The sequence below is a fragment of the Tyto alba genome, unplaced genomic scaffold, assembly GCF_018691265.1.
Source record: "Tyto alba isolate M040663 unplaced genomic scaffold, T.alba_DEE_v4.0 Super-Scaffold_9, whole genome shotgun sequence".
Lineage (NCBI taxonomy): Eukaryota > Metazoa > Chordata > Aves > Strigiformes > Tytonidae > Tyto > Tyto alba.
The window spans coordinates 30,037,614-30,062,924 of NW_024881330.1; the positions used below are offsets into that span (position 1 = coordinate 30,037,614).

At 35.6% G+C, this 25,311-nt stretch overlaps 1 protein-coding gene across 8 annotated transcripts in view; it reads right to left on the reverse strand.

Moving 5' to 3' along the window:
* The window catches only part of RALYL (RALY RNA binding protein like), a 392,259-nt gene that overhangs the window by 178,694 nt on the left and 188,254 nt on the right, over positions 1-25,311 (reverse strand). The gene's annotated exons all lie outside the window — the stretch shown is intronic.

A 25,311-nucleotide genomic window follows, 5' to 3' on the forward strand; every position in this document is an offset into this window, starting at 1 on the left:
AATGATTGTGTGGAACTACAACATAAGAAAATAGTGTGATGTTAGAACTACAGATTTTGGCATAGAGCACAGAGAGTCCAGGCATACTACTTTTTTGTTCAAGTGTGGTTCCTGTGCAGGTAAAACCCACTTCTGTGTAAACATGTAGTAATGCATAGAGTAGGTCTCTTGCTTCTTATTCTGTAAATCCATGTTTAAGAATATAGATTAAAAAGTACTACCCCAGACAAACACAAATTTACCTGTAAAGTTCTCCCCATTCCACCCCACAAACATGCAAACAAGTTGTCTTCTAAAATATTTGACCATATCCAAATCAGCTGTTATAGTTAAGCCAGCCTGTAAGTAGCTTGATTGACAATCCTTTTTCCTGCTTCCCAGGAAATAGCTCTTTAGAACCCTTTAAATATGAGCCCTGCAGACTTACAGCTTTTAGTACAGAAGAAATATGTTGAGCAGTAGTCAATTTTCAGACCAAATGAGATATAAAGGTCATGAAGAATGAAAAATTCTAAAGCTGCTTTTATCTAAGTAAAGATCTGAATCGAGTACAGTCAAATGACACAGTTGGCAGTACAGGTACATTAAGATATTTCACCAGGAATTACTTTAGCAAATATTTATTTTAACTCTTATGGATGGCCTAATTACGCTTATTTTGGACTAATCACATCAGAATAGCTCTTGAAAGTTAAATTTCTCTATTTAACTGCAGTTGCATTCTGCAAGATTACCTCAACCTGATGGTGGCATCATTTCACATATGAATAGAGGCAAGGCTGTGCACAGGCTCCAGACAATGTTCAGGGAAGGTCCAGGGACTATGTTTTGGGGGATTTTTGTGTGTGGCTGTCCTTACTGCTGGTTTAAAGAATTATATTGTATAACTCTTACGAAGCAGGAAAACCACAAAGGTGTGCAAAAGGGATCATAGCTCCTCTGTGATTTCAAAAACTTCTTATTTTTGCGTTTGTGAGGTAAAATGATGCATACCTGAGAGTGTTGGGGGTAATCGTGTTTATTCTGGAACTTGAACTCCCTGAAAATGTAATTTTGCTAAGGTGACAGACCTGATAATGCTAAAACACTTTCACAGATTCTGCAGACATGAAAGGAGGTTGGTCTTCATGTGAATGAGTTTTGTAATCCAGAGATGCCTTCTATTACAAAATTTTTTTAATAAACCACATGTACTAAAATATAGAAAATAAATATTAGCAATTGCCAGCTCTATCTGTACTTTAAAAGAGAAAAATAATTCTCTAGAACAAGTAACAGATTTTATGTTTTTTTCTAGTTAAAACGATTCACCTGTCAAATAATGGTACAAAACTCTTCGCTTTGATTCCTGTAGTTGATGTTTCAAATAAGAACTGGAGTTGATTAATTTTGATAGAAACTTTGAACTATTTTTTACTCAGAGGCAGTGGCTGAGATGTTCAAAATATCCAGAAAACATATTTCATTTTCTACATTATTTGCCACCATTGAAAGAACAGTCAAAGGGTTTACGTTACTTGCATTATGGTGTAGAGAGATAACTGATAAGACTTTCTAAATCTCTAGGCAACACTCATAAACAGGCTACTAAAAACTCTCAAGCACCAGAAAAATCAGTTTTCAACCTGCCCAACACAGGATTTTTTATGAATCAGGAAAAGAAAAAGACTTGCTTGCTGATAAGAATGGAACAAGTCCCACATATTGTTCCTAAAATGCTTCTCCTGGATTAAGGAATAGATTATTTTTTTTTTTTTTTTACAGTGGATTTTTAAACATAATTTCATGTAATAATAAATATCAACAATAAGCCATAATTGTAGCACCTGGCACAAAAGCAAAAATAAATACATTAATAAATGAAGACAAATTAAGTGTTGTATTTTAAGTTTGGTAGACTTAAGAATAAAAAAATCTAGAACACAATGCAGAAATACTTGCTGTGCTCAGTACTTGCAATAAAAAATAATATTTACCAAATCTATCCAGTCCTATGCTCATTAAATGAGAAATCCTTTCAGCAAGTTAAAGTTATATGAGATCAAAACTTAGATTGTCAGATGTCTGCAAGTTTAGGTGGGCCATATTTATTTCTAGGAGAGAACATGTGTAATGACTTTGATGTTCATGGGATGTATCAGACCACCTTTATTTATGTACTACAATGCAATCAAATGATTTAGTACTTCTACCATTTGGACAAAATGTCCGTTGCAGGGTGCATGCATAAATCTGAACTTTCCTGGATGTGTTGTACTTTGTGTACATACGGTGTCAAATTTTCTTCTATCACTATCTTGACAAGGCTTTGAGCTTTAAGCAGGTAGGGAAACTAATGCAGCAGCAACCTTGACCAGAGCAAGTGCCGCTGAGGCAGTAATCTGAAGTAAAGCAAACAAGTAACATCTATAATAAGCATAGAAATCAAAATAAAATATGAACAGATTAGAGCATTTGGTCTGGACATGATGGTAGCATACTGTGTAGCTGGTCAAATTTGACAACCAAAGTAGGTGGATTTGACTTCTGTTATTTGTTTATTTATTTCTATTTAGTAACATCTCTAAGCATTGTCCAAACTTCCATTTTCTCAAGTATCTCCAAGTTCTTATCTCCCCCTCCCTAAAAAGCAATTATTTTGAAGGCATGCTTGATCAGGGGAGTTGGACTATATGATGTTAGAACAATTTTGTGATCCTGTGATTCCATGGGATACTCTGACCAAGATGCGATACTTGCATTCTGCTCTGTTGGAGAATCAGTGCCACGTAGATCTTCTTTCCCACTAGGCTCTTCGGCTAAACTTTGAAACACTCACCACCTAAACATATGCACATGTCTTGAATCAATCATCCTATTGCTTCAGTGAGCTCTAACATTTGCAGAAGGTTCCAATTACCTAAAAAGAAAATGGTGCTAAAGAAGACCCTGATGAGGACAGAGCTTCCTCTCTTTGTGAGAAGCATTCACAGAGAGCAGAGCCACACTGTGATGTGCTCTTTGTGAACCCTGAATCAGCTAGAACACTTATTTTTGCATGGTGATTTCATTCATAGATGCAGCATTTAATCATGCCTGCAGGTCACAGAGGTGTGCATCACTGTGGACAAGTTTAAATCTAATGTTACAAGGTAGATCACCCATCCAAGTATAGTGGGAAAATAAGTGCTTTTTGGATCCCTGCCTACTTCAGTGTCCAAAAGTAACAATAAATCTTGAGCAGAAGATCAGTAAAATAGCAAGTCTGCCAATTGTCTTTATCATCTAAAGGCAGATGTGTTCAGTGGAGAATGAAATCTCAAAGTTATGAATTTTTAAAAGTCTTTCATTTTTGACCACATCAACCTTCTCTTCACTGTTAAGAAGTTCATCTTCACTCACTTGCAGATCTTTTGTAAGACCTTGAACTGAGGGGAAAGATTATTTAGTGCAATCTGAGAGCGATACTGACTGCAGTTAACACTAGACATTGATCATATACTTTTGGTGGTACTCTCCTTCAGCAATATCACTGGACTTCATAAGAAATAGAGAAGGAGGACAGGGACAGCTGTGAAAGAGGAGTTTTTGGAATAATGTATCATGTTTTAATATGAAAGTATCTGAATGAATCTTAGCATCCTTGTGAACCCTTAATATCTCTCTCAGAGCAAAGTATATCTAGACTGAAAGGGTTTGGGTGTTGCCTATCATCATTCAGCTTTATGTCCATTGTCCTGAATCCTCACAATTGCCTGAAACTCACCAAAGAAGGGCAGATAACAACACTATTGAGATGTAGTTAGTGCCTGTCAGCTGTTCAATTAGATTTTCTAAAGCATACTCTTTTGAAATAATTTCCCCCTCATTTTTGTCACAGATCTAATACTTGCTATGTCAGGCCCTTTTTTCAGCTATACCCTCTGGTTCCTTTTGCACCTACCTCCCAGTGATCCATGCAATCCCACAGCTTCTTTGAGGACAGCCTTGCTTTTCTCCTGTTACCATTCCAGAAAAAAACCAAGGTTTGAGATCACTGCGCTCTTGCCCCAGCTGCATTCACATCTCTTTCTCAGTTCCCCAGGCTCCCAGTTTCCCCAGTTTCTCTTTGCTCCACTCTTCTCCAGGCATGACTGCTCATCCTCCCCAGATCACACACCTCATGCCCCTGCTATCCACACACCTCTCACCTCTTCCTTGCTTCCCAGCCTGACTGAGACTCTGCTTCCCTCCTGGCTTCCCTCCAGCTTCTCCAAGAGGAAAAGGACTAATTTTCAGGTATGACTGGCCAGAAGATCCCTACAATGTATCGGGTTTCTTATTGCTTTCCTCGAAAGATGTGTCTGGTTTCCCACACAAAGCACTAGTCTCAGGATAGTCTCCAGCAGCCAACAAGGCTTCCTCTGCTTCTAACTTACAAGACAAACAATAGGCCTCTTCAGCTAGAAAGAATTTTTTTTTTTTTTTTTTTTTTTTTTTTTTCTGTGCCTCAGTCCGTTGGTCATCTATTTCAGCTTCATGGACTGGATTTGATCCAGAAGCTACATACTGAACAAGCCAAATTTTAAATATTGTTTATAGAGAAGGATATACTCTACAAAAATCTCCCACACTTAAGTGAAATAAGTTTCCTGGAGAGGAATCTAAGGGAAATAAAAGATCCATTTGTATTGTTGAGAGTCAAGGACACCTATGACTTAAGTTATTTTTCCCTCTTAAAATAAGAAGGACCATCTCTGATGCTAGAGTGGACCACACAGAGAAGAACAGGGAAAATATTTTTAATATAGATCTTAACTAATGCTATCTAGTAGCAAAACCAGGAAACAGTACTTGATGAATCAGGAAAAAGTATTTTTTTTTTCTGAAAATTAAAATAAGCAATCAATTTCCTGTGAAAGGTGCAGATTTAGCAGAATCAGTTACAGAGCTGCACAATATTAATGGAGCTGAACACCTGGATTTTCATATATACATTACAGGTCTCTGTTTTTATGATAGTGTGTAAGGAGTAAAGCAAGATAAAGAAGAGACATCACATCAAACTAAGGCAGAAAAATGTCTGCTCTACTCCATCCCCATCAAATTGTCTTGCCTATAGTTTTTAATATATATTTTAACTGCTGTTTAAAAATAACTCTATGTCTTGCACTGGCTGTGAAAATTATGGACAAAGACTGCCCTGTTCCTGCTGTGCTGTATCAGGATCCAAGGAAGTAATAGGTAACTCAGTGAGGAACAGTGGAATGCTCTGAAGGTGCTGATTCAGCCCTGGGGGCATAAGGACAATACAACAGTGATAGGTAGCAGTTAATAAAAAACTTAGCTAAGCTATATTTTAAAGCTTGAGTTTATAGTCACAAGGGGACCCTTGACAGGCCTACCCTTCTTATGTCAGAACAAACACAAATGGATATAAATATTCAACATATAAAGAGTGTTGCAAGGAAAAAGTAGGTATATTCCCCTTGCAAACTTAAAATCCATAACTACTTTATGGCAAGCACATTTTAAATTTAATGAGCAGAACTGAAGGATGATGTACGGTGCACCTAAAGGGGCCTAGAAGTGCTGTACAAGTAATGGTTGTCATACAGAAGGTTTTAAAGTTGTTCTAGAAGCTAAGTAAAAAGGAAAGACAGAAGAAAAATGTTAAATATTTCAGTCAGGTCAGCATGCTGCTCCTTGGTGTATTGACCTTACTCAGCCAAGGGGTGCCCTGGGAAAGAAGCCATAGTTTCAGTTCCATCCTATTCCTTTTCTGCAACCATGAGCTTGACCTTTGTACTGACAGTAAAGGGAAAAGGAAAACTGTTGGAAAGCCTCACCTTTCCTGCAAACCTCTTTGAATAAGTTTGATTGCCAGCTAAAATTTGTAATCTAGTCCAAGAACACTCTGATGAACATGTGTCATGAACTTCTGTTTTCCCCCAAGTGCAAAGGGTATAGTTTCACATAGAACACAAATAATAAATAAATAAACAAGGTAATTCTGTAAAGGGTTTGATGCAAAATAGGCAGGAACTCCTCATCCAGCATTTTTCTCCAGCCACCACTTATAGTCTTCCTTTTGCATATGTCTTTTCAGACCCCTTGCAATATTTTAATTCCCTATACTTAAGCAAGTGCCACCCAGGCTGAATCAATTTCTGGATCATGGTTTGAATATTTGGATCATTTGAGGTTGACTGAAGCTCTTGCTCCCAAGTATGACTGCAGCTGGACCTGTGGGATGTGAGGAAGGATCAAACTAAAAATTTAAGATTCTCCTGCCTTTTCTGAGTGTGGGCTACTCTCACAACACCTTCAGTATACAGTGCGGTCAGAGCCCAAACTTCTGGACTAAATGTGTTAGGAATGTCCCAGTCCTCAGACAGACAGCAGTATGGCTACTGAGGTTTTACCTTACCATCCCCAAAACTTCAGAACCTGCTGGGCTACAGCAAGAGCAGGGAGCTCCTGCTGACTGGCAAAATTTCTGAGAGGCCTCTTCAGTTATGGAAAAAGAAGTGGGTGTGTTTACAGCCAGATGTGGGGCTGGGAGAGGTGCAAAGCTGTCTGGAGGGTATACAATGATTGATGTGGGGCTGGGAAGCATATAATTAATTGATGTTGCTATACTAAGAATGCATAATAAATTGATGTAGGTCTGGAGGGACACAGATTAATTAATAGGGGCTTAGGGAGAAACCGGTGCTCTTAGTACCACTGGGCAATATTTTATGCAAATATGTGTAATGTTATGCAAATTAAAAATCTACTGGGGTTTTTGTGCCATAAGATATTGGCAGAGATGTGCCTGCATTGTAAAACAAATTCCCTCTGCAGCTACAGCCTGACTAGAATTGGGTGATGAAGGTAAAAAATATAAATTTTCAAATATTATACTGTTTGTAAAATCCCATATTAAAAATTGCTTTTACTCAGATGTGTACAGAAGCATCCTTTTTGTGCATATGCTTTTATAAACATGTGTTGGGCTAAATAACTAACTGAAAAAAAAGCAATAATGACACTTTTCGAAGTATTCGAAGACCTCTGTGTGTCTGAGCTCTAATCTGGCAAGATATGTTGCTTGAGAAGAGAAATTACAGTATGCCCATGAGGGAAACAGCACTTCAGGATAGTGTGAGAGGACTGTAATTGCTACACTCTGATATAAGAGAAGGAGAAAGAATCCTGGCTGCAACTACTAAAATAAGGTTCTGAAATATGAGGGCAGTAAAACCCTAATCTTTTCTGACCTGGTGTCTGCCCAGACACACAATAAAGAACCATCAGGGATTAATCATTTGAGGAAGGAATTAGTGAAGAGTTATCGTATTCTCTGCTAAATTTTGCAAGACTTCTCTGAAGAGAAAACATTCGGGAATGTGGTGGATGTTTGATCATCATTTGACGTACTGCGGTAATTTAAAGCAGAGCATAGCTACAGAAGAAGAATGAGATCACTAATGGAAGTTTCAAGAAGCAGTGATTCTAGCAAGAGCAGTGCACTTTCTCCAAACGAATATGATTGTAGCCCTTTGCACTGGGGTTAATTTAATCTTAAGAAAAAAACACTTAAGACATTAAGATGTTCTTAAGATAATGGCATTATTATGTTGTCTGTATTTTTTTTTTCTTACGGACAGATAACTATGGCTAGAATGGTCAGAAAGTTGGGTGCAAATATATATCTGCTTGTCTGGAATGGAAAAGTAGGTTGCAATAAAATAGAAGTTATGGGCCTGGTCTTTTGCTTCTGTAACACAGAAAACTTAAAGAAGATTAATTTTATTCACAATTCCTAAATTTTCTTCCAGATTATTACCAGTCTTGTTAATATCTACCTAAATGTAAAGAAGACCTTGCAGCTAATACATAAAAAAAAGACAGTCAGTGGTATAGAAAGCTCAGTTTTCTAAACCCCATTCACTCCCTCATTATTTAATTGTAAATGTCACTGGGAAAAAGCTACTTATTTCTGTTGGCTAAATTAAGCCAAGCTTGTTGTTAGGTGGATATTGCTAATCTAATTTCCAAAGGTGCTGACACAACAAGACCATTTGTGTAATTTCTATAGATTTGTTATTAATAGCAGGCATAAATCACTAGGGACCTTAATAAAATTAAAAGATTGTCTTTTTTTCTTTATTTATTTTATTTATCCAAAGAGACTGCAGAATCTCTGTCTCTGGGGTTTCCACAGCTGGTCCAGACAAAAAATTCCAGTCTGGTTTGGTATAACAGACCACAGAACTTTCCTGAATTAATTCTGGGCTGAGCTAGGACATATACTTTGTAATAACATCCAATGCTTACTTTAGAAATTTTGACAGAAACTTTTGGTAAACTGTTCCTAATGGCCTCACTGTTAAAAATGTGCTCTATTTTGGGGTTTGCTTTTTCTCACTTCAGCTTCCAGCCTTCAGATTTTGTTACACCTTTCCCTCCCATGCTGAAGAGCTAATCATCAACGTGTTAGATGTTATACTTAAAGCAGTCACACTTTTATTCTTCCTCCCATTTTGGTATTTATTTTCTATTTAGATGTCAATGTCCTGTTTTCTTCACCATTCATGAGCTCGAGCATATTTCTGCCATCTACAGAATTTATCAGTGACTTTTGTTGTTTTCCTGACGGTATAAAAGAATGATTAAAAAACTGATTCTATCATGAACTGCACAAAGACCCACACCTGCTGTATGATTACTTCCCATTTACCAGTCTGTTGAGACTAGTTTTTAATGCATTTGGCATGCACCATACCTATGTCATGAGAGTTTCTTAATCAAATTTCCACTTGGAATGAATCAAGTGCCTTGCAGAAGTATGTCACATCAGTTTAACATTACTATATCATGTTAAAATACAAAAAAAGTATACATATTTAATTTCTCAAGTTTCAATAAAGTCATGCTGGCATTAGTAACATTATCCCTATGTTCGTTCTTGATCAGTCAAGCCCCACACCATCAATTTCACTGTTTTTTTCCTGCAATTTCAAAAAAATATGTCAGAACTATTGTTACACAGCCTAGTCCATTTGCCATTTAAAATAATTTATATAATGTTTGTTTTTATCTAGTGGGTGTGCTCACAGGGCCCAGTCTTGGTAAATAGGCCAGGATAAGAGCAGCTGACAAGACAGGAGTGAGTGTAAGGATGTAATTGAGTGGAAGTCCAAACTACCTGAGATGATATTTGCCCAAAACTGACCTCAGTAAAGAGGAACATAACCACTGAGTAGATTAAACAGTAACTGGGGAATTACCAGAAGACTTTAAGGAAAAAAAAAAAAAAAAAAGTCAGCTAAACAGAAATGCAAGTGAAACACAGATTTGTAGTGGGCAGGAGAAGAGAGCATCAGGGTGATGGGGGTGGTGTGTGGTCCTGCCAGGTGTAGCCCCATGGCCCAGGGGCCCTGCCTAGGCCTGGAAGGATGGCCTCGCCATGGGCACCCCAGCTGCTGCCTCCAGCTTGCCCACAGCCAGGACAGGGGCACCCTGGGACCTGCACCCCGGTGGCTCACGATCACCTCCCGAGGGCGGCCACCCACTCCTGGGGGATGGTGGGGGGTGAAGCCGGGGCATGCATCTCCTATAGCCAGGACGTGCTTGGTGGGACTTAATTCCAGACAGAGATTTAGAAATTTTTGAAGCATTTATTAAAATTTTGCAAGTGCCTAACACTGAGGTTAACCTCTTGTTATTAATATGTGTCATGAGTTCCAATTAATTTTGTGCTGTTAATAAATCAATAAAGTGCTTCAATCCTGATTTGGTTAAAACTATGTGAACGGAAAAATTTCTCCCTGTGAAAATTCTACCCTTTTGAAACTCTTACTCCAGTTCCAGATTTACTGAATATAACTCCAAATGTTAGCAGCTGAGAACCTCCCTGGAGAACCTCCCTGTTAATTCTTTAGAAATTCTGGGATGAAAATTACTTTTCAGGATTTAAAGATAACTTATTTTATAGCTCTGTAATGAATTCTGGAATGGAAACCACGCCATCATCTTTCTGTGATCTGAATGTATCTGACAATTTCCAAATACAGGAGAAAAACCCCTTACATATACATCTATATTGAAACTAAACCAACAGACACTCCATGTTTCTTCTCAGCAATGCATTCATACCCTTCTTTCAAATTTCCTTTGATCTTTATACTTAAAATACTCATAAATTTAATCTAACTTCATTTTTGTACATATTCTATTGTCTCATTTACCTACAGATTTCTCAGATTGTGAGTTTTTTATGGTGTGTTTTCAAGCAGACAAACCTCCTTTCATGATTATTTCTCTTTCGGTAACAATTGAAATATTTTAATTGTTCCTGATCATATTTTCTCATATCATTTCTTTCTCTAAATTGAGCTTGCTCACATCTACTTTCAAGGTTTATAAAACTAGCCTTTATGAGCAGTAAATATACTAAATGAGAGCATTTTGTGACCATTTGTACCTAAGCAACCAGGGTATTTTTTTTCCATAATTGGTTCTTCTCTATCTATCAATACTGATTTCTTCTGTAACTGTTTTTGGAATTAGGAAATTGCATTTTGTAATAGATAGATATTTGGCTTGAGTTCAAATTAAGCAGAAGAAGTCTCAGTGAAGTATCTATTTTCTGGTTTTTGTTTTTTTTTTTTTTTTTTACACAGATTTGGTACCCTTCTCTCTTTCTCATTACTTTATTTTATTTGAAAAAATAAAAATCCAAGTTAAATTTCTAGATTCTTGAAGGACACTAAGATATTCTCTTCTTACCAAGATGTCAAGAGCATAATGGCACGTAGTCCAAAGGAAGCTTTATTGAAGAGAATAAACTGGGATCTGAATGCCATATTATGGAACTTGCTGTACTTTTTATTTTCCTTACTGTTCTCATTCTAGATATATTAGGATAGGTGCCAAGCAATCATTAGTAAACACTTTTTCTATCTCTCTATTTCAGAAAATGCTGACTTGATGAAAGGTTAGGTGACTAGACTTCATTTCTGTAGACATAAAGAAATCATATGCCAAAATGAGTACAAAATATGGTAGCCATCATTTCTTTGGGATTTTCATTGTCTCAGCTCATGAATTTTATACCTTCTTATAAATTCTAAGAACAATTTGACATTTTCTGCTAGTATCACAGAGTCAGAGGATCCCTGTGAATACTAATGAACTTCTACTGGAATAAATTTATTGTGTACAGTGGTGATGCAGTTCACTGTCAAAGTATCTCACTGTAGATATACTGCATACCATCAAAATTTAAAACAGATGGCTTGGAAGACTACTGATAATTTTACATAGTCACTAAAAAAAAAATAAAAATATTACAGTCCCTGTGAATTACTATCCCTGGACTGCCCTTTCACAAAATTCATGGAGCACATGGACCAGGACTTGGAGAATACTTAACCGTTGCAGGAGTTAAAGCTGCTGTCTTGCTACTGAGATGGGTTAAATCCATCAGTACCTGTGATACCAGGCCAGGCGCTGACCACATCTCCCTTCCAGGCACTGCTTCCAAGGCAGTGTAGAATTTTACAGAGAAAATACATGAAGTCACAATAAATTATGATGCTTCACTTTTTGGCTCTGTGCAATATTCCAGTTAACTAATTATGAATCATGGTGAGATAAACTCCTGTGGTTTGTTTTTTTCACTAAACATTCCTGTCCAGTAGCTTATGTGCTTTAGTCATATTGTCTGAACACAACCAAACAAATCACATTTTTGCTTTTGTAAAATGATACCACTAATGACACTGTTACTACAAGAAAATTGGATTTAAAGTGTCTTTTGTCATGTTTCGAGTAAGAAAGTCAAGGAGGAACTGCCAATCTTTTTTTTTTTTTTTTTGGTCTCTCATTAAAAAGTGCCATGGGAATCTCTATCAGAACTTTTGCCATATCTGGTACAAACATGTAGTCTCTCATCTCCAACCTTACCTTACAGTGGGAACTGAAAGTGCACAGAATTGCCAAAACTCCCTGTTAGAAGCTGGAGGGAACATCTCTGAGTAACAAGGCAAATTGCAAGGGAGCAAGAGCTGTTGGTTAAATAGATACTTGCTAGGGTAAGAAAAAGAATAAAGCAAATTTTTCTGGGAGAGGTAAATAAAAACTGGAAATGGAGGAATTTTATTGAAAGGGTCAAAATATGTTTTTGGACTGAGAGATTATAACAGTGTAAAGAACAAAGAAGTTATTCTTCATAAGTATGGTAAATGTTAATAAAAATCAAGGGTGTCATGATGAAAAGCAAAGAAAAAGGAAAAAAAGTAATATAGTAGGGACATTCTGTTAAAAAATTAGCTTTGTTGCTGTTGTTGCTATTAATTCTGTTCTCCTATTGGCAGAAAAAAAAAGTAGGATTTTGTGGTGAAGATGGTATTGTTATTGTCCACTATGTTCAATATATCCATATGGTCAATATGTTCCTTATGGAAATAGCGTTAACCTTTTTTTTTTTTTTTTTTTTTAAAGACATTCTAATACAGATTAGATTGAAATTGTTACCTCATGTTGCACAATACTAGACCAAAGAAAAAATATCATAACCACTTTGATTATTTACATCTAAAAAATCATATTTTTTCTGCCTTTTCTTCCTTGTCTGCCTGTAGATTTAAATACATAAAAAAACCCCAAAATTTAAGACTAGGAAACAAATAAAACAGCAGTAAGTGCCAATTAACAGAAAATAAAGACCTCTAAATTCAGGCTGTAAAAATTCACAACTGCTTTTGCAGCTGCTGAAATGTTAGTATGAGTGTTAATTTTATCTTGCTGAAATTTTACTGTTTGCATTTAACTTTTCTCTAATAATTCTGAAAAAAAGCTGGCCAGGAATCAAAATGAACCCTCAGAAAGCAAAATGCTAGAACAGCAGCCACCCTTTTACCCATAAAACTAGCCTGTCTTCCACAAAATTGGTGGCATGGAAGTGTTTCTATAAACTCAGTTTTCATGTTCTTTTGAAATATTATTAGAATTTAATTTTAACAGGTGAGGACTAGCTTCAGCACAGTTCACTTTGGGGTCTTCATGCGTAGTTGCTTGAAATGTAAACGTTGGGGTATAATGATATTATGCACATGGTTTAGGTAGGAAAACCACATTCAGTTGCACTGTTAAGGTTTTGCTAATACAATTTTTTAAACAATCATTCTCAGATTAATGTTTTTTTAAGTTTCAAAAAAAATTACAAATAGTGATTTTTTTCAATTAAAAATATCTCAAACCAAACCAAAATAACTTGAGGCACTCTATAATTTCAATTATTTGCCTAAGACTTACATCTGATTTTATTTAGACAATTGTCAAATTTCTTTGCTGTAATTCAAGACATAATTAGGTCCTTTCAGACTTTGGCAATTGGAACTCCTAGAACTGCAACAAGATCATTTAGCACTGAGCTTGCTTTTCAAAGTTGGATAAAAGCAAATATCAATTTTCATACTAGATATATCAGGATTGACTCTTTGTCACTCTAGAATGATAATATGTCCCATCTGTCACATGCACCAAAGTGTATTAAGTAAACAAATACAAACCAAAGCAAACCATAAGAAACTTAACAACAAACCCAAACAGAAAAAAAAAAAAAAAAAAAACAAAACGAAAGAAAAAAACAAAACCAGAAACCCTTTGATAGATTTCTTAATTTCTAAAACTATATTTGTTTAAAGTATCCTCTTAATTTTTCTAATCAATATTCTAATTTTGCCTTTTAAGATGCATTTTTAGATAAGGAGTTCCAATTCAGAATAAATCTTTTACCTTACATAAATATTTATTTCCTTTCACATCTATCTAATTCTATATCCAATAATTCTTGTTTTTATAATATATTGCTTAATTTATTTTAGCACAGCTGTTTCACTAGTGAAGAAAAGGAGCATCATACCTACTATCCCTACAGGCCAGTTTCACAAGGTTCCAAAATGACAATCATTAACATTGCATATATTTGCAGAGCACCATTGCATTACTCCTTTCCTGTGTTTTCTTCCACCCTTTGCAGAACTGTCCCCTTTATGGATATCATCCAGATCAGCTGCTGGAGTCACTATAACTTCAAAGGTCTTTATCATCTATTGCTTTGCAGTACATTTACAAAACAAAAAGCTTTTGAAATCAGATTCAAATTCACAATCCTGTTACTCGTCTTGAAAAAAAAAAATAAAAGAAAGCAATATTCCTATTGTGGAAAAGGGAAAATGCCAATGAATTTACTGACTTTGTTAAAAACTAGTGTGGCATCTGTTTTATTTTGAATATTAACCTTGTATAGATATGGGCTGAAATATAAATTTCTAATGTTAAAATAAATATCAAACCCTATATTAGACTTGACAAGGTGGTAAGAGAACTGGCTGATACTACTGTAGAGACTGTTCTCTGTCATCTTGGAATGTCTGGAGAGACCAGGAGAGTTCCCTGATGACTGGAAAAAGGCAAATGTCACACCCATCTTCAAAGAAGGCAAGAAATAGCCTCTGGGGAATTAGAGGAATAATCGATGTCACTTCACTTAATTGGAAATGTTAAGGTTTGCATGCAGATGGCTAATCCCAGCCTCTGGCATCACTAAAAGGTAATAACACGAACATGGCAAAACACTACGGATTTGAAAAACAAGGGCAGGGTGGTATGACTTTAACAGAATTCGTAAATAAGGGAGACATTTCCAGGACAATCTCTTATAAATACCAAATAAGTTTGTAAAGTTAATAAAACCAGGAAAAATGGGATAGCAGTAGACAGGGACTGACTTTTTTAGAAGGAAAAAAGGTGTTAAAGGGAGAGAACTTCAAAAAGGTTGAAGGTAAAACAAGGGAATATAAGGAGAAGCAAATAATGTCCTCAAGGTTTTTGGGACATCCCTAATCATGAGTCAGATCTAATTGTGTTGTCAGGATGGACTTTAGTGTTAAAGAGGGACCAACTATATAAGACAGACTGGACAATTACAAGCAAAGAATCCCAGGAGCCATGTCCTCATGAAGAAGATGACTAGGAGCAGACAGTGAATTTACTGGGGCAAATTATGCTTGACCAGCCCAGTAAGCTTTCTATGATGGGATGAATAGTTTAGTGGATGGGGGAAGAAGTGGTCTAAATGTTCTTCATCTCGACTTTAGCAAGGTCTTTGACACAATATCCCATAGCATCCTTGCAGCCAAGACTGGGAGGTATGGACTGCGTGGGTGGATTATAAAGTGGCTGAAAAACAATCTAGATTGTCATTGTTATAAATAAGTTTTGCTTTGAGCAGGAAGTTGGACTAGATGAGCTTTAGATGTCCCTTCCAACCTAAATTATTCTATAATTCAACAATTTTATGACACTATCAAATTAATAGATAACACTTAGCTGAAGAAATAATAAAAAACAAGTATTTTGAAATTTCTCTTTAAAATTTAAGATGTTGGATTATCACATAGTGTACATATGGGAAGTGAATTGGCTTCAGATTTTGCCAAATACAGGTTTTCTGGTCTTTTAGTATCTATTTGTTTGTTATCTACTCTTTGTTTCACACTTGCTATTTTCAGTCAAATATTGTGTTCCTCACCCAAAACACTAATAAACAGACATAGATTTCATGAAGTGAGAAGTGATCTTGAGTCTAGAAAACTTAAGGTAGTAGGAGAACTAGAAAATATTATACACTTCCCAAATTTATTTCAAGACTTGAAAGTTACCATCACACTTCAAACTCATTAAGTTCTGTTCCTCTCTCTTTAATATTTGCATATTTTAATTTTTGAAGCATCAGGAGCAGACTGAAAGAAAGCATAAGAGATGTAAAATTTTCCATTTAACTGTAAATAACAGGAGAGCTGGGACAGATGTCTACAACAAATTGCCACAGCAATCAATTGGAAGTGATCTCTTTTCACTGAGATTTTAACAACATGTAGGAATGACTGTGATCATAACAAAAGTGTTAATCAATCAGTTAACACTTGCATCAGAGAGAAGACTAGATAAACAAGCAACAGAATTAGACTAAAAAAAAAGTATTAAAATACTGAGATTAACACAAAGGAAAACAAAGTATTTTAAGTGTTTAAGCACACCATCTCACATGTCAAAAAAAAAAAGAAAGAAAAAGAAAGGAGAACTTACTCATTGTAGCAGAAGCATTCAAGCAAGTCCTGTCCAGCTTTCATAGATGCATACAATTCAATGTGTCTTTTTCTTATTTTTGCTTTTTTAGAGTGTGATTAAAAAGCATGTCTGTGCTGTGCAACAAAGTGAGGCATAAAGAAAGCTCACTATCATCAAGCTAGTTAGGAAACATGAAGCAGGATAGCTTCACCGGTAACTGGGAGACAAATTTAAGCCAGATCTAGTGCAGATTAGTTGTGGAAATGGTTGTACTTCTTTCTGGAACAAGCCAGTGTATATTCTCAGCTTTCTCCTATCTAGTGTTATCACCTGGTGGGAGAAAACTCAGGACTCATATGTCTAAACTTACATATCTATCAAATTAGAAATTTGAACATGAGCAGTGTCTTCTTATAGATACATTACCATTTTGTAAGTAATACGAGGTATTCTGCAGGGTATAGAGGGACTTTACACAACTGAAAATAGACAGGAAAATATCCAGCTTTATACTAAAAATCAGAATCATTATTTTTCAGTTGACCTTTTGAAAATTATAAGTCTTGCCATGCAGAAATGTCTGATTCAGCTGCTATTAATTTTCTAGATGAGATTAAAGTCACTTAAAGGGTTCTAATGATCAAGAACATGAACAGTGTTCAGTTCTGAGTCATTAAAATATCTAGAAAATTACTTTTACTCAAAACTTCATAAGCCTATGGTGGAGCTCAGTAGTAATAAAATTTCTTCTGGGGAGGGAGGAGCGGTACTGTAGAATCTGAGCACCTTTTTTGTCAGTTCTCCCCTTTTTTTGCCTGTGACTTTGAGGATATGAAGTGCCGAAAAATAATTGAGTTATTAATAAGGTGCTAGTATAATTTTTTTCCCTTACATAGATGATTTACACAGTTTTGCTGATGAAGTTGTCTATTATTAAAGGAATTGTAGGATTAAGTGTGAAACCTGAGATAGACCCCTGATGAGAAAGAAACAGATTTCTTCTGTTGTATTTTACTTAGGTGTGAAATGAAAGTAGGCTTAAGACATGAAATCAAATCTGAAATAGCAAATATGCTTTCACAAGCTTTTTTTGTCTCAGTTAAGCTACACAGAAAAAGAACATTTGTATTTTAACTGACCTTGCTGTTAAGAAGGGAAAGAAAGAGAGGAAGAGTGATCTTAAAAGTTCATCATGCTGAAGAGCTGCCTCCATGAACTGAGACTATGATCAGGTGAAGGATTTTTCTCTGCTACATTAGTATTCTGGTAGGAGGAATATTTGTTATATTTTCTTCTCCAGACACCTGATGAAGTGTTGGGAGGGAAAGCTATTTCATAGGTTTAACAGTCATAGTCCAAAAGATGAATAGCAGGGCTGGGATTTGCCTGTATTCTGCAGTACACTAAAATAGCATTACTCTGTCCTATCACCCATTCAGTGCTGAATACCTGGTAAAAAACAAAAACAAAAACAAAACAAAAAAAAAAAACAAGCAAAGAAACAAAAAACCAAAAACATCAACAACACCACCAACAAAAAAACAACAAAAAACAAACACCACCCCCCCAAAAAAAAAAAAAAACAAAAAAAAAAAAACCCCAAACAAAATAAACACAAAAACCAAAACCAAAACCAGACTTCCAATTGCAAATTAGAAAGATAAATATTGGCAAGTCAGATTTAGATGAGAAATCATCTGACCTGTGCCCTCTCCATACACTCTGGAGCAGATATTAATTTCTCCATGTGCCTTTTGGATTAAGGTCAGCAAGTGAAATGTTTTAACAACAGAATAAGAAACATGAATATATGGAAGGCACACATATAAAACCAGGTGACGTGATATTAGCAGCACTAACTCCATCAGTACATGATGAAATAGTGAAGAAAGTATTGTCAGATGATCAAGAAGAAAATATTAGACTCAGTCCAGACGAGATTCCGTTGAAGTAAAAGAAACCAAATGCTTGGAAGATAGTCTATCCAACTGAATCAAGCTAGATCAAGTGAAGTAGTAAAGCTGTAGACAACATGTGCTCTCCTAGAATAACAATCCCCAAAATTGAAGAGCATCCTAGAGATAATTCTTCTTTCTATACAGTACATCCCACATGAGACTGAGACAAATGGTATGAGAGAACCTATCATGACTGTTTTTATCACTGCATGATGTTATGACAGTTCAGAATGAAACATAGAATATCTATTCGAATTTTAATGATCCCAGCAGTCACTAATCAAAGCAAGTATATTTAAGAAAAGGTACAGGATTTTTTCTGCCACAAAGGAAAACGATTTTTCTAACTTCTTAAAGAGCTGCAACAGAAATAAAACAGAGTTATGTTCAAATTAAGAAGGTACTACTGGATATTGTTTGCTAAAAAAAAATAAATAATCTCATCAAGATATGCATGGAATAAAGGCTGAAGTACTGAGAACTTTGAGGCAAGATTGTCTAAAATTTTTGAAAAGCACTTACAAAATTACAATGGATATATCAGACCCATAAACAGGTAAATATTTTTGTTGCAAGCAGGTTTGAGGGATTTAAGGTGTAGCATGTTATGAAACCCAAGAATGAAATGATGAAAAAAGTAGCACTTAATGCAGATGAAATCCTGCGCTATATACAGACATGTCAAGTGGCAGAGGACACAGAAAGATCCCATAATAACACCTTGTCTGTGATTTTAAAAGTGAGCTGGACATGAAGAAGACTAAGTGAATCCTAATATGCATATGTATACAGTCTTGAAGGAAAGTTTTCTTACTGTAACACCTGCTGATAGTAAGCAATCAGATCATTATTGTTGGCATTATGATGGAGGAAATACTTAATATTTGCATGAGCTGACATCAGGCTGTTTAAAGCACAAAATATGCAGTGCACAACTTTGTAAATTTTAGTTTACCATAGTTTAGGAATACATGAAGAATTTCACAAGAGGAGACCCCAAGCAATCCAAAAGGAAAGCTTTGCTCTCATGAGTTCACTTTATAGCCGAAATATTCCTTTAATATGCATTTGGTACTTTTCTGAACATGAAAAATCTTTAGTTCTGCCAGGAAGTCAGATCTAAACTGTAGTTTCATTTTTCATGAGTTAGAGTGACCAAGTCCCACTAAGAGAGAAATAGAACATTTTGTAAGATATGGGGAGTAAAACTCACTCATTGTAGGTATTCTCAATGTAATGAAATGGCTTATTCCATTAAAATATGGATTTTTGTTACATGATTAAACATTCAGCTTGCTCTTCTGGAGCAGACATACATCATTTGTGAAATGGTGTCCTGCCCTGAACTGCTGGTAGACTGATGATTGTTAAAAACAGCCTTTACTTCCTTTATATGAGTTGCTTTATATGCATGGATAGTATCTGAAATGGCTCACATCAATGTAACTATAGTATGAGAAAATATTAATTAAAAACAGGACTGTGGAGTGACAACAAGAGTTATTTATCTTTTTGGGTTCAAGAGCATAAGGAAAGACAACTGGGTTATACTGCTGTAGCATAATTTTCTGCTGTGGCTGTAGACTATAGCCACAATGAACCTTACTGATCCAACAACAGAAAGTATAAAAGTATTGGGAAGCACCAATATGTATAATGGGAACGGACATATGGAAATTATCCAGTATCAGAAGACCCCTATGAGCAATAATCAGTGGTTGTATCCAAGGTCTCCTACAGTGAGACTTGACACTAGTGTCTGCTGTTACACAGGCTGCATCAAGACCACAGGAGCACGGGTAGGCATCAAGAAGGTGGAGACCTGCAAGATAGATTTAGAGAGGGTCCCTGTCCCTACATGCAGGAGTAGGCTGAAAGAGGATTACACTGGTTCCTAAATGTAGGGACAGATTGAAATAGGAATGAAGAATCAGATTTAGTGGGTAAAATTTAACAACCTCCGAACTAAGATCTGGAAGGTTAATCAATAATTTTTCAGAAGTTCTGTAATATTCTGTTCGTGTCTGATGGCTGAATGATGAGGACATTGACTGAGATGTGATTTAGTGGGACAGATTTTAATAAACACAGCACAGGTCTAAGTTGATATCCTTAGTTTCACTCTAGGTTCCTGAGATATCGAAGGCATTACTTTCATCATGACTACATATACAAAATTCTTGTGGTTTTTTTTTGTTAGTTTGTGTTGTGGTTTAACCCCAGCCTGCAACTAAGCATCATGTAGCCACTCTCTCACTCCTCCTCCCTACCAAAATGGGATGGGGATGAGAACTGAAACAAGTAAAACTCATGGGTTGAGATAAAAACTGTTTAATAATTGAAATAAAAAATAATAATAATTGTAATGAAAAGGAAGATAACAAGAAGAGAATGAAGTAAAACTCAAGAAGGACAAGTGATGCAAAATGCAATTCCTCACCACTCACTGACTGATGCTCCCGAGTCCCCAAGCAACGACCCAACCCTCCTGGACAGATCCCCCCAATTTGTATACTGGGCGTGATGTCATTTGGCACAGAATATTGTTTTGGCCAGTTTGGGTCAGCTGTCCTGGCTGTATCCCCTCCCAGCCTCCTGTTCCCTCTAGCCTTCTTTCTGGCAGGGCATAGGAAGCTGAAAAATCCTTGACTTAGTGTAATCACTACTTAGCAACAGCTAAAAACTTCAGTGTGTTATCAATAGTATTCTCATACTAAATCCAAAACACAGCACTGTACCAGCTACTGGGAAGAAAATTAACTCTGTCTGAGACAAAACCAGGACAGTTTGCTTTTGAAAGAAAACCACTTAGTATTTAAATTTATTTTTTGTCATTACTTTATGTTTTGTTCAACATAAATAATATTGGATCTCATAAACTTTCTCAAAACTTGGTCCTGATGTTGACAGCTATTTTGCATTAGTAATTGATATTGATCTCATTTGGGGAAGTATTCAGCAAAAAGTTATATGAGTCGAGCATATATAAAAGTCATCCCCACAATAAGCCAACCTCTATGTCATCTCACTGGTTTTATAGGTTTGTGATTAGGTTTATGGATTAATATTTTCTACTGATTTAACTATTTCTTATTTAAACATATTTTTTAGTTTAAACTTATATGACAATGATAATTACTTATACAGCATTTCACAACTGTGGTTTGGGTTTTGCTTAAACACTATTCAGAAAAGAGTGGATTATTATACTAGAAGAATATAATATTCTTTGAGGTAAAACATTTAAATGTTGAAAACCATACGATATATAGATATTATGGCTAATCAGAACTTATATTGCTGTCTAAGTCTCACTTAAATAGACAATTACATGCATATTACTGAGTTACAGTTCTCAGATTATTTACTCATAATGCAATGTTGATAAGTGAAAAACATTAAAATGTGCATCTGCAGAAGTTATGACAGGCCAAAGAATTTTATATGAAGTATATTGCCCTTTCTGGTCCAGTAATGTGAACATGCAATATCCAATCTCTTAAAAGTATAAGAATTGAAATATAGATTGAATATATAATTAATTATTGTATGTATGTAGTGTTTGCTATTTTTATTGTCTCATTAAAATACATGTTAAAATACCAAAACATTTGCACTTTTTCATTGCATCAGTACAAACTCTAGGGTTTCCCTAAAACAGCTAATGTCATTGCCTAGAATGTTTTGATCAACATTAAAACTTAAGTCTTTACAGACTTGTCAGAAGGAAAATAAGAAAAATTATTTGCTCCTCTACTATACACTTTAAAACAAGATAGCATTGCTTTCCTGTTATCCTGAACAAGTATATCCTGCCATTATAGTAGTTGGAGGTAGGTAGGTAAAAGTAACAAGGTTGCTTCAATAAGTTATGTTCATATAAAGGAATGATTGTTGTTGACTTTCATGTTACTGACTGAAGGCTGATGGCAAAGTTAAAACTGAATAATCACTAACTCAGTTTTGAATTTCCTGTCTTAGTGTACCATTGGTGTAAGAAAGTTTAGTCATAAAGAATACTTGGATAAATTTGTTATTTTTCAAGTTAAAGTGCATTTTTCCCAAATGAGTTCACTAAAACAGCATAAATATTTATTCTTTTTTAAATAAAAATATTCATGACATAATTAATGCTGTCTGGATTTCAGACTGGGGTGAAAAATTGATTTACTCTGGATAGTCCTAGTTCTGCAAATATGTAGTTAATTCTCTCAGTGTTGCTACACATTACAAATATAACATAGAGAAGGTCTGTTTTGAGTAGAGTCAAGGGGAAAAAAAGGAAAACCAGCCCTATTGTCACACCAATTCAATTTACAATAAAGGCATATGTCGAGACTCTATAAAGGCTCTCTTTATTACCAGCTCTTCTCCTTGGATGTTTTCTACTGGGTAGTGATTGTTTAGAAAGCCCCTGCAGGGCTTCTGTGCTTCTCAGATGGGTGTGCAATAGAGTACGTCACCCAAAATAATTGTCTGCAACCACCATCTTGCCTTAGACTACATGTCAATATGCACTCACTTGGTACTCAGAGACTACATCTAATTTAGACCTGAAGGCAGATGTATGTGAATAATACTTATAGCAACAAAACAGGATTGAAGATACAATAGAACTAATTTATTAGTTAAAAGGGGCATCAGCTAAAGAACTGCAGTGTCTTTCATACTCTTGGTACTGTAAATTTTTCCTTTTTCCTAACCTTCAAGAATGAAACTCCATACTGTCTTAAAGAAAGCAAAAGAAGAGACCAAAAGTACTAGCCTTGCAGTATTTAGCTTGCCTATTAGGTGTCTTGGCTCTTATTCTGGTGCAAATCAAAACATATTCTGATGTTAAAGGAATTATGCTGGTTTAAAAATGTGCATGAAAGATTAAAAAAATTAGGTCATATAAGTATAAAATAAGGCTATGAGCTACAAACCAAGCAAATCAAAGGGCCATTATGATATAGAAACTACTATGATAGCTATGCCTGAATTTTAGATGGAAGCTGTTACATATATTTTCCAAATATGTAAGGTAAACAGGAATATATAATATAAAGTTATGAAACATTAAAATGCTTTTTATGTGGTATTTGGCTTCACAGAATTCATGTGTGCTGGAATGGATAAAGAAGTTAAAATAACATTGCTGTGACACTTGTGAAAAAATACAAAGGCAGGCAAAATCATCAGGTGAAGAACTGTATTCTCCATCATGTGCCCAAAAGCTTCATTCTTGCTGCAGCTCGCTCAACGCACAGCTGCATTGAGGGACTTGCACCATTTGTTTTGGGGCAAGCAGGTATCTAGTTCTCTCACCACAGAGCGATGAAATCACCCTTGGTAAAGCTCATGGACAGACTCAATATTTCTTCAGAAAAACTCCTATTCACACTGTCTCTTTGTCCTGAGTGTCAAGGAGGCAAATATGGGCAAATGTTCTCTAACTCATAGATGTGTTTAAATGGATGAAAAACTTTTGAGGTGACACAGTAGAGGGGATTATGTGGGGGTGTTCCCACAACAGGAAACATAACTTGCAGTTTTATCCTAGACCAACTTCAACACTTTCTTGGCTCCAGCCTGAAGCAATTCACAAAATAATCACCATCAGACTCTTGTGCCCAATGCTGACCTGCCCCTGCTCTGCGGGCAGGAAAACAAGTTATTTCCATGAAGATATAATATCACTTCAAGAAACTACACTTAACTTCACAATAATATCAATAAATTTCTTAAGCATGTTTTCTGTGTTGCTTTACGATCTCTTCCCCACAGCTTTTCAGAGCGTGTTGCACTCCATGGAACAGAAAACTTGGAAATAATCACACAGCTCATGAAATTCACTTCCCTGAAGTTACAATATCCACAACATAGCCATTGCACACCACTGGTCACCAAACATATTGATAGGAACTTGAGAGTTGTCCAAGGAGTCCAGCAGGAAAATATAATGACTCACAGGAAGCTGGCAAGGCTGAGGGCACTACCAATGCTTTAGATTTGTACTTCTGAATAATTTGTTAAACAAAATACCTTGTTATGTACCTATAGACCCTAACACTTTGGGACTCCACCTCAGAAGAAACATTTAGACAGGATCTTCAGTGAATTGTGCAGCACGGTATATAGATATAGGAATTTACAGGTTCAATTTTTAATTCAGTTACATACATGTGAACAGTTTCTGTCTCACAGGTAAACCTGCTGTAAAGGATATCATAATTTTAATGGCAGGACTCCAGAGAAGACAGGAGCTAACATAAACGGTCACTTTGCCAAAACCATGAAAGAACTAATGTAGATTAATAATACATTCTAAATGAAATTGTTCCTTCTTTTGTGAGGTACTGAGTACCAGAGTGTATAGTAGTATCAGGCATATACTCTGGGATAATCTTTTTCAAATATTCTTTTGTTCAGACAGCTTTCCACAACTGACTACCATCCAGCCCTCATTATATTACTACTATATTCTAATTCCATTTAAAAGCAAATTCAGCTATGCTAATCAAGTTTATTTGTACCTCTCTAACAGGCTTTTCTTGTCATCTTTCCATACCTTAACTGTTGTTATAAAATGATGTGTTCTGTTTATTTCAGAAAGCAAGGCTCTCAGAACAGAGAAGAAAATAATTTTTCATTGACTAGTTTCACAGTAATGAGTCTACCTGTTACTTCATTCTATTCAAACACACAGTTTTCACATAAGTTATTCTTCTGGGTCATAATGCCAATAAAATGTTAACTATCAGGTCCTCATTATTTTGAGAAGACTGTTAATGTCTACTGCTAATAAAAAGAATTCAGGGAAACAGTTTGTCTAATGAGAAGTACCACTTTTACAAAGTCATTTTCTTTGTCAAACAATACCAATGACAACTGTATTTCATATACAGAAAGAGTAAATGATGTTTGGAACAGCTAAAAGATAATTTCACCTTGCTTATTCTTTACATTCCTTGATACATCAGGAATTGAGGCATGAAATATGCCATTCACAAGACTTTGCAGAATAATTAAAGTATTTTAAGATTTTACAGTTGAAACTTAGTATTGAATAAAGTTTATGTTATTATTAAGAATTGAACAATTCAAGTAGTTATTGTCACCTTAATTTCTTTTACAGCAACTAAACTTATCTTCTATACAAAGCACAAAAATACTCCGAGTAGAGCAAGGACACCTCCTTTTACAAAGCATTTGGCATATTATAGATGCCACAAAAAATACTAAAACAGACTAGCAACAATAGTCATAGTAATAACAGATGTATTGC